Raw genomic sequence first — 9,615 nt, 5'->3', positions numbered from 1 at the left:
GGAGTTAGTTAAGTTGGTGGTTTGTATGAGTCTTATAATCAGGGGCGGATTTAGGGGGTGGAAGGGGGTTCGCCGAAAAATTACACTTGTATAGGTAAAATCTATTTTTTACCTCTATATATTAAGTTTTGATCCCCCTTAACACAACCCAAAAGTGTAGTTTAGTGGTCAAGGTGGTTCAAAACCTTCATAAGGTCCTAGGTTCAATTCCCACTAGCTACAAAATTTTCTTTTTGAACCCCCTTCGTGGAGATCTTGCTTCCGCCACTGCTTATAATAACACTATTATGTTTAACATTATAAATAAAATATATTGTGGAATTATTTTGTGGTTAGTCAATCATGATTTCTCCTGTTTCCAGGTTCTGAGAATACCTATTGATGGTGAAGGCAACAATTTACAAAATCATGATCCTCATTTTTGTCCTGTCTTCTTCAGAGGAAAGAGATTATCTCATATGTAGAAACGTTGAACAGATGTAACTAGTAGTATGTCAGACATTTCTCATTAAAATTTACAAATGCTGTTAGATGATATTGTTAAAATAGTGTTCATCTCATCCAGTGAGAATGATATAACTTATTCAATGGCTACTTCAAGAAAATCCATGGCTTGTTGTTCCATTGTCTGATGTTGAAGTAGGTAAGAACCTAAGAGCAGTTCGAAGGATTCCACATCAAGTTGTATCTGATTGAATAGGCAAAATTTCAAGAAATGAAGGGCTTTTCTACGAGGTAGGAGTAAGGTGGCGTACTCACCATCCTTCCCAAATCCTACTTGTGATTAGATATGTTGTTATTGTGGTGCTGAATTTTACACGTGAAGGAAGTTATTTAAAGAGAGCTAAGAAAGAGTAGACCTTGGAGTGGAATTTTCTCTGAAAATCTTATTTGTATTGCATAGGGGAATTACAAAATTCTCCTATTTATACTATTCTCAGGAGCAATCTAGTCGTGTATAGGAACTTGAAACAACAAAAGTTACTTCGAAATTTTTTGAGAAAACTACCTCTATAGCCCCTCAAACTTACACAAATGTCCCAAATAAATCTCAACTTACCAACCTTTAGCCATTAATCATAGACTTACCAAAACTAGCCAACAAAAATTGAAAAACCAAATAATAGGGTTCTTTCTCTCAAAGAATCACATGCAAAAATCACCTTTCATCTTTTAAGCGTGATTAGCAACACTAGATACAAGAAGAAAAGGAAATTTTATGGATGAGGTAGCAAATAAGGTGATGAAATACAAAAAATATATACAATATTCCAAAAATCTAAACAAAAAATAAACTTTTTCAATGGGTATAGTTGAAATTCATTGAAAATATATAGATAAGTCAATATACAAAATTTAAGGAAGATTGGAGGTGATTTGGACTGGGTTTTTTTTATCAAAATTTATAATTAAATCGAGTTCAAAAAAGTACACATGTATCAAACATGTATCACGTATGTATCTCACAAACAAGTATATATGGATATACATGTGATACACAATAGATACAAATATGATACACAAATGATACATAGTGTGATACACATATCATTTTTTTCATGTTCAGTTTTTACCGAATTTTCAATAGGAAAGATGCAAAACAAGCAAAAACAGAAAATTGATTATTCTTTTTTGCCAACTAAAAATTTTTCATTATCAATGAAGTAATGTACAGTAAAACGACCCGCCATCTATAGCGAATTTTTTTCTGTATAAATATATCTTAAATAAAAATAAAATCTATTAAGTGCATGTATCAATCTTATTACAGAAACTATCAAATTGAGAAAGTAAACACTGATAATTATGATGGGTTATGATAATTGTTTGGATGGTGGAGCTGGGCGTAGCAAAGAGGTTGAATAAAAAAAATAAGGTGGGGGTTAGCGAATGTTTTGGGTAAAAGTTGTGTGGGGTAGCCACTTTTTAAAATGGTATTTACTTTTTATTCAGTATTTTTAATGCTGAGCAAAAGTAGCCACTAGTCTATTAAAATTAATATGAAAAGACAGTGTTACCCATTCCTTCCCAAATGAAATACGCTTTTCTTCTCGTTGCTGAGAGTAGCAGAGTGGGAAACCCAAGATGACTTTACTACCATCAATGGAAGAATTTGAGTACTCTGCTTTGTGGGTATTGCAAAATTGACTTTTCCAAAACTTGCTTGACCAACAGCTTCACTACGAACCCAATCCATGAGATGAAATTTGGTATTATTTTAGGCTTTTGTTTTGGTAGAAGAATGTGAGAGAACAGAGTAGGCCGCAAGTCACAACGAACTCTGTTTTAACCCATGTTATTTATTTATATGGGATAGTTTTCCTATTTTTGTTTGGTTTTAGTTCCAAGTTCAAAAGTTAAGGACATGTAGTCCTGAACTTAGAATTACAAGTTCAAAAGTTAAAGACATGTAGTCCTGAACTTAGAGTTCCAAGTTCAAAAGTTAAGGACATGTAATCCCTAAAGTCCTGAAGTTAAGTTTAAAAGTTAAGGACATGTAGTCCTGGAGTTAGTCCTGAACTTAGAGTTTCAAGTTCAAAAGTTAAGGACATGTAGTCCTGAAGTTAGTCCTGAACTTAGAGTTCCAAGTTCAAAAATTAAGGACATGTAGTCCTGAAGTTAAGTTCAAAAGTTAAGGACATGTAATCCTGAACTTAGAGTTCCAAGTTCAAAAGTTAAGGACATGTAGTCCCTAAAGTCCTGAAGTTAAGTTCAAAAGTTAAAGACATGTAGTCCTGAAGTCCTGAACTTAGAGTTACAAGTTCAAAAGTTAAGGACATGTAGTCCTGATGTTAAGTTCAAAAGTTAAGGACATGAACAGAAGGATATTTTCGTCCGGGCAGTTAAAATTTATTAAAGTAGTCGCTAAAGACTAAAGACATTTTAAACAGTGGCTTAAAAATAAATACATGTGTTATTAGTGGCTAACCGTGCACTTCCCCCATGTTTTGTTGTAGCCAATGCAATAAGTTTTTGGCTATAACTTGCAATCAAATATAATGGGCTAGCGGTTGTCTTAAGTTTGTGCCGAACGACCAATTATGTCAGTCTCTCAAAAATTTAACAAACTTTACTACTCTCTTTATTGACTCGACTCAAACTTGCTTTATTCTACACTGACTAGCTAAATTTTTTCTAAATAATCTAGAAGTTGAATACAATTAAAAGTGCACTAATCTTAACATTTCTTCTTAACGCAATTGTTTTACAAGTCCAAGTAACTCTCTAAGATAGAAAAAATTGATCCTTATGATGTGCCTTTGTCAAAATATCTGCTCTCTCATCAAGAGTCTTGTAGCACTTGAGCTAAATTTCACCTTTTTAAATTGCTTCTATGATGAATTGATCTCGTATATCTATTTGCTTATTGTCATTACTGACAGGGTTATTTTGCCAATTTATGACAAGACAAATACATATTTGTGACAGAATATTCATAACGGACAGGTCCATTACAAAATTGTGACGAATTTGTAAAAGAAAATATGGTATTCACTTCACTCTGACAAAAGTTAGGGAAATATTCCGAAAAAGGAAATTAAGGAAACGTTTGGTTATAGATTTTCAAATATTTTTAAAAAAAGTTAATTTGAGTGAAGTTTGATTTCTAGGAGGAGAAGGAAACATGTCATAGCTACTAGAGTGAGGAGATTAACTAGAGCTATAGGTAATCATTCTGAGCTTTGTATGATTCAAGTAATACCTACTATGTGTAATGAGTCACAATGGTATTCCTTAGAGTCTAAAGAACAAAACAATGTAGATCCACAACTGTTAACCTTACTGAAAGAATTTAAAGAATTGTTTGTGGAACCTAAACAGTTACCACGATCTAGAAGAGTCTTTTACCACAGAATTTCTTAGTTGTTGCAAGGGGTTGAATTCTCTGCTGAATTCTTGTTATTGCCTCTAGGATCATGTGGTGTAGTGCTTAGAGTTCAGTGTCTATTAACGCTCGGAGATATAAAGATGAATTTTAAAACTCTTACTATAGAGTTCTACTACAAAGCAAGGAAGCACGTTCTAAGAGGAGCAGAAACATGTCATAGCTACTAGAGTGGGGAGATTAACTAGAGCTATAGGTAATCATTATGAGCTTTGTATGATTCAAGTAATACCTACTATGTGTAATGAGTTACAATGGTATGTCCTTTGACTATGTCATTAAGTATAAAAGTGGAGTCACAAATAAGGTGGCCGATGCCCTTTCTAGGATGCCTAGAGCTGAACTATTCTGTCTTGTACTATCTACTACTAGTTCTGATCTGCTGCAAGCCATCATTGATAGTTGGGAGACAAACTCTGAGCTCAAAGCATTGATCGAGCAACTAATAGCTAATCCCTCAACACACTCACAATACATTTGGCAGCACAACCAATTGAGGAGAAAAGGGAAATTGGTACTAGGCAACATTCAGCAGCTGAGAACACACATCATTGGCTATGGCATTCCACTCCACAAGGACGTCATTCAGGCATTGAAGCAACATTAAAAAGTCTTATGACACTATTTTACTGGAAGGATATCAGGAAAGATGTCCAGTTAGTTGTGCAAGGATGTGACACTAGCCAAAGAAGCAAATCTGATCTAGCAGCCTACCCTGGCCTTCTATTAGGGGTGGGCATCGGTCGGTTCGGTTCGGTTATGAATATTATCGATTTTGCTTATCGGTTATCATTTTATAAATATGATAAACCGATAACCAAATCGATAAGATATTGATTATCGGTTATCGATTATCGGTTTATCGATTATTGATCATTATCGGTTCGGTTATCGGTTTACCCGATAAGATAAAACTAAACAGATTCTGCAAATGAGAACAATTCAGTTTTATGTTGCTTAGATATATTGGCATTAGTTCTCCTTTTCAAGAACAACCAGTTAAAGTTCCATCTTAGTGAAACTTGACTTGAGTCTTCCAAGAAAAACTTTCATTTAAAAATCAGTGGTTGAATTTGCAAGCAAAGGCAATCCATTTGGCGGAGAACTAGTGAGGGCGACATGGTGTGAGGCGGAGAAACTGAGAAGTGAGAACTTTGTATATGAAACCCTAGTATGTATATACTTAAGGGTAATCGGTTTTACCCAATAACAGAATTGCCAAACCGAGCCCGAACCGATAACCCAATAAAATTTTTTTTTACCCGTTACCGAATCGTTAACCCAATAACCCAATAAATAATTAATAGTTTGGGTTATCGGTTTTACCTGATATATGCCCACCCCTACCTTCTACAACCACTACCTACTCCAGATGTGGTGTGGTCACAAATCAGCATGGACGTTTTATAGATAGGTTTCCCTAATCTCATGGTAATGAAGTCATTCTTGTGGTTGTGGACATACTAAGTAAGTATGGGTACTTCATTCCCTTAAAGCATACTTATACTGCCCAATCAATAGCCAAGGTATTCCTGGATAACATAGTCAAATTGAATGGTCTCCCAGACTCGATTGTTAGTGAAAGAGATGCAGTGTTTTTGAGTTCATTCTGGCAAGAGCTATTCTCTATACAAGGGGTACAATTGAACACTTCCTCAACCTATCATCCTCAGTCTGATGGGCAAACTGAAGTTCTAAACAGATGTTCGGAGACATATCTCTGATGTTTCTGTAATGAAGACAGCTCCAAATGGTATTATTGGCTACCTATGGCTGAATACTGGTACAATACATCATACCATTTAGCAATTAAAACCACCCCGTACGAAATTTTATATGGCAGACCACCTTACTTGCGTCTTCCTTACTTACCAGGTGAATCAGCCTTAGTTGAAGTTGATAATACACTGATCAATAGGGAGCTGAAGTTACAACTACTCAAATATCATTTGCTGAGAGCTCAACTAAGGATGAAACAACAAACTGATGCTCACAGGAGTGACAGGCAATTTGCAGTAGGAGATTGGGTTTATTTGAAATCCAACCATATAAACAAGCTACCGTGTCAGCACAACCATTTCACAAGTTAGTAGCAAAGTATTATGGACCTTTTCAGATCTCCAAAAGAGTAGGACTAGTTGCATATACCCTACTGTTTCCACCATCAGTCAAAATACACTCTACCATTCATGTATTACTCTTAAAGAAATGCCACCAACTACCCACTCAAATTGCCTACCCTCCCACCACTGATATAGCCAACCCACATTGTCCAAAACCAGAGGCCATACTACAAAGAAGGATGGTAAAGCAGGGAAACAAAGCTATCGCACAAACACCGGTGAAATGGGCAGGGTTACCTGCTAATTGTGCTACTTGGGAATTCTTAACTGTAGTGAAGGTTCAATTTCCTCATTTTGATCCTTGTGGTCAAGGATATTCTGCAGGAGGGAATATTGATACAGAAAATCCAGCTCGAAGTTAGTGGAATCAGTAAATGTTAGTTAGAGAAAAAATTTCAGAAATCAGTTAGGTAGTTAAATGCCATATCAGTAGAAGTTAGTTGGAGTTAGTTACACAAGTTGTTAGGAGAATAAATTTTGTTAGACAAGTTGTATTCATTCCCATTTTATATAAGTACATTGTAATATATAGAAATGAATAAGATTTGCATTATAAGTTTCCTAAATACTCTTTTCTCTCATAATTCTCTCAAATCCACATCTTCTCTTTTCCGCCATTGCTGAAATTCTCGAACTTCTCCTCCTGAGTCGGCTGCTTAATCCTTGAGTTCTTTAGTGAATTTCTGCAATTAAGCTATCATATTTCTTTGCTTTGGGTATGCATGCCTGCTAGTTAAAGTCATGTAACTTTATAAGATACTCCACGGTCTTAGCGTGGCATTTGGACTAGAGTTTTATTATTTCAGTTATCATTGAGTTTCTATCAATAGATTATGGATTCGGTGATAACTATTCCATATTTAATTATTAATTATGCTTTTGGACCTGCACTTATTTTCTCTCAATGCTTGTATAAATAGTTAAATATAAGGAATATGGTTCGCCTGGGAGGTGAGAAGTGCTGGGTGCCAATCACGTCTAGGGGGTAGTTTGGGATGTGACAAAATATAATGTTAGACCTATTCCGCTTGCAACCTTGAACGATAGTGGGGCAAACTTCCGCAGCCAACTGAGTTAATCCCACATCTTTGATAAGGTAATGAGGCAAACCTCACCAAGGACAATACCTAAGGAGGGGTGTATATGACACTCCAGACGAATTCCACATCGACAAAATATGGGAGAGATGCTGGGTATATCAGTACACAAGTATTAAACCCTAATGACACATTTTTAAGCTGCGCGAGCTTAGGCGCAAAGCGGACAATATCTAGGTTGTTACATATTGGCACCTTTCTATATTTAGAAACTTGTAACTTTAACTTTCCATTCTTCGGTTGACATAATTTGTCATGGGATCATTGTATACAAAAAGATAATTTTTGTTATCACTGTACTTTTGATATTTATACCAATTTAGCTCATGTATTCCTTTCTTAAACTCTGTGTTTATTCAAACTATGCCAAACAAATTGGGATGGAGGGAGTAACGAATTTGCTTGTCATCCATTGTGTTATATTCTATTTGTATCACTTCCATATGATAAAAAAGAATTAAGTGGATTTTCAAATCATTAACAGAGTTGATCCACTATATTTATCAACAATCCAAGCTTCTCATTGTTTTCAAAATTTTAGGTTACACTTGATACTTCAAAAAGGGGGGAAGAGTTGGGTTATACTTTTCGGCATCATGGTGTGGTCCGTGCCAACGTTTCACCCCAAATTTGGTAGAGGTGTACAATGAGCTCCTTCCCAAAGGAGAAATTAAAGTTGTTTTCCTTTCTGTTGATGAGGACGATGAGTCTTTCATGGGTTACTTATCTAAAATGCCATGGCCTGCGGTCCCTTTCTCTGATTCTGAAACCCGTGAACGTCTAGATGAGCTGTTTGCTGTTAAAGGAATAATCCTTGATGAAAATGGGAAGGTATTGACTGATGGTGGAGTTGAGAACATCCTTGAGTATGGGGTGGAAGGTTACCCTTTACTTCTTGAATGGGTTAAAGAAATTAAAGACCGGGAAGAAACAGCTAAGAGGGATCAATCCTTGAAATCTATCTTACTCTCACAGTCACGAGACTTTGTATTTGCCACTGATGGGAGGAAAGTCAGTTCAAATTGCTGTACCTTATGGAGTTCCTTACACTATGTTCTTTATGGTTTAATTCGTACTGTTGTTACTGCTATTTCACTATGATTTAATATCTATCAGGTAGCAGTTTGTGAACTTGAAGGCAAGACTGTAGGCCTTTATTTGTCGTTGGCCGCATTCAATGGATGCCTTTCTTTCACTCCAAAACTGGTTGAAGTATATAAAAAAGTTGAAGGAACTGGGAGAAAACTTTTATATTTTGATGATTCCGCTTGATGATGATGAAGAGTCATTCAAACAAGAATTTGCTAACTTGCCTTGGTTTTCACTTCCCCTTGAAGGACAGGAGCTACGAGAAGATGAACTATCTGAACTTCCTACATTGGTGATCATTTAGCCAGATGGGAAGGCTCTTCATTCTAATGTAGCTGAAGCCATAGAGGAGCACGACATCCAAGCATACCCTTTTACACCTGAGAGATTTGTAAAACTTAATAAGATAGAGAAAGCTAATCGAGAAGCGCAGACACTTGAGTCAATTTTGGTTTCAGGATATCATGATTTTGTTATTGGGAAGGATGGTGCTAAGGTGAGATACTTATGTTTACTTTCATAATTTGGTAACTCTAGGTATATTAACGTGACTTTTTGATAACTCCGACTTTGCTAGTCGAGTTATCATTTTTTTTTCCTGATTTTGACATGAGATGTGCTCTTATGTATTTTTCTTTGCCAATCATATTGTAAACCATCTTCCATCTCATTTCTGTTTATGTCTTTACCTGCCATCCCACACTTACAGTCAGTCATCAGAGATTTTTCTTTGTAGATTCCAGTGTCTTCTCTTGTTGGGAAGAATGTTCTTCTTTACTTTTCTGCACACTGGTGTCCTCTGTGCCGTGCTTTCCTACCAAAGCTTACAGAAGCAAATAACAAGATTAAAGCAAATGATGATGCTTTAGAGGTTGTATTCATATCTAGTGACAGAGATCAGGCCTCCTTTGATTAATTTTTTGCCACAATGTCGTGGTAGGCTCTTCCCTTTGGTGATGAAAGGAAGGTGTGATTGAGTAGTCTGTTCAAAGTTCGTGGTATCCCCATGTTGGTTGCTATTAGGCCAACAGGCAAGACTGTTACAACTGAAGCCTGAAATCTAGTTATTTGTTTTGGTGCTGATGCTTATCCGTTCACAGAGGAGCGCGTGAAGCAGATTGAGGCACAATATGAGGAGATGGCAAAGGGGTGGCCTGAGAATGTGAATCACGCTCTCCATGAGCATGAACTCGTACTTACAAAGCGCTTGTTTTATAACTGTGATGGATGCAATGGCGAGGGATGAGTGTGGTCATTCTGTTGTGAAGAGTGTGATTTTGATCTCCACCTCAAATGTGCTCTGGAAGAGAACAAGGGATGCAACATAGATGCAGAGGCAGAAGAAAAGGAGCTTGAAGAAGAGGAAATGAAATCAAATGAAGGGTGAATTTGCGATGGAGAAGTTTGCTATAAAGCTTAG

At 36.3% G+C, this 9,615-nt stretch overlaps 1 pseudogene; it reads left to right on the top strand.

Annotated features, from left to right (window-relative positions):
- Positions 1–5,620: 5,620 nt before the first annotated feature.
- Positions 5,621–9,615, top strand: LOC104230448 (probable nucleoredoxin 1; annotated as a pseudogene).

The sequence above is a fragment of the Nicotiana sylvestris genome, chromosome 11 (genome assembly GCF_000393655.2).
Source record: "Nicotiana sylvestris chromosome 11, ASM39365v2, whole genome shotgun sequence".
NCBI lineage: Eukaryota > Viridiplantae > Streptophyta > Magnoliopsida > Solanales > Solanaceae > Nicotiana > Nicotiana sylvestris.
The sequence above is the reverse complement of the archived record's forward strand: the minus strand, read 5'-3'. Positions and strand labels throughout refer to the sequence as shown.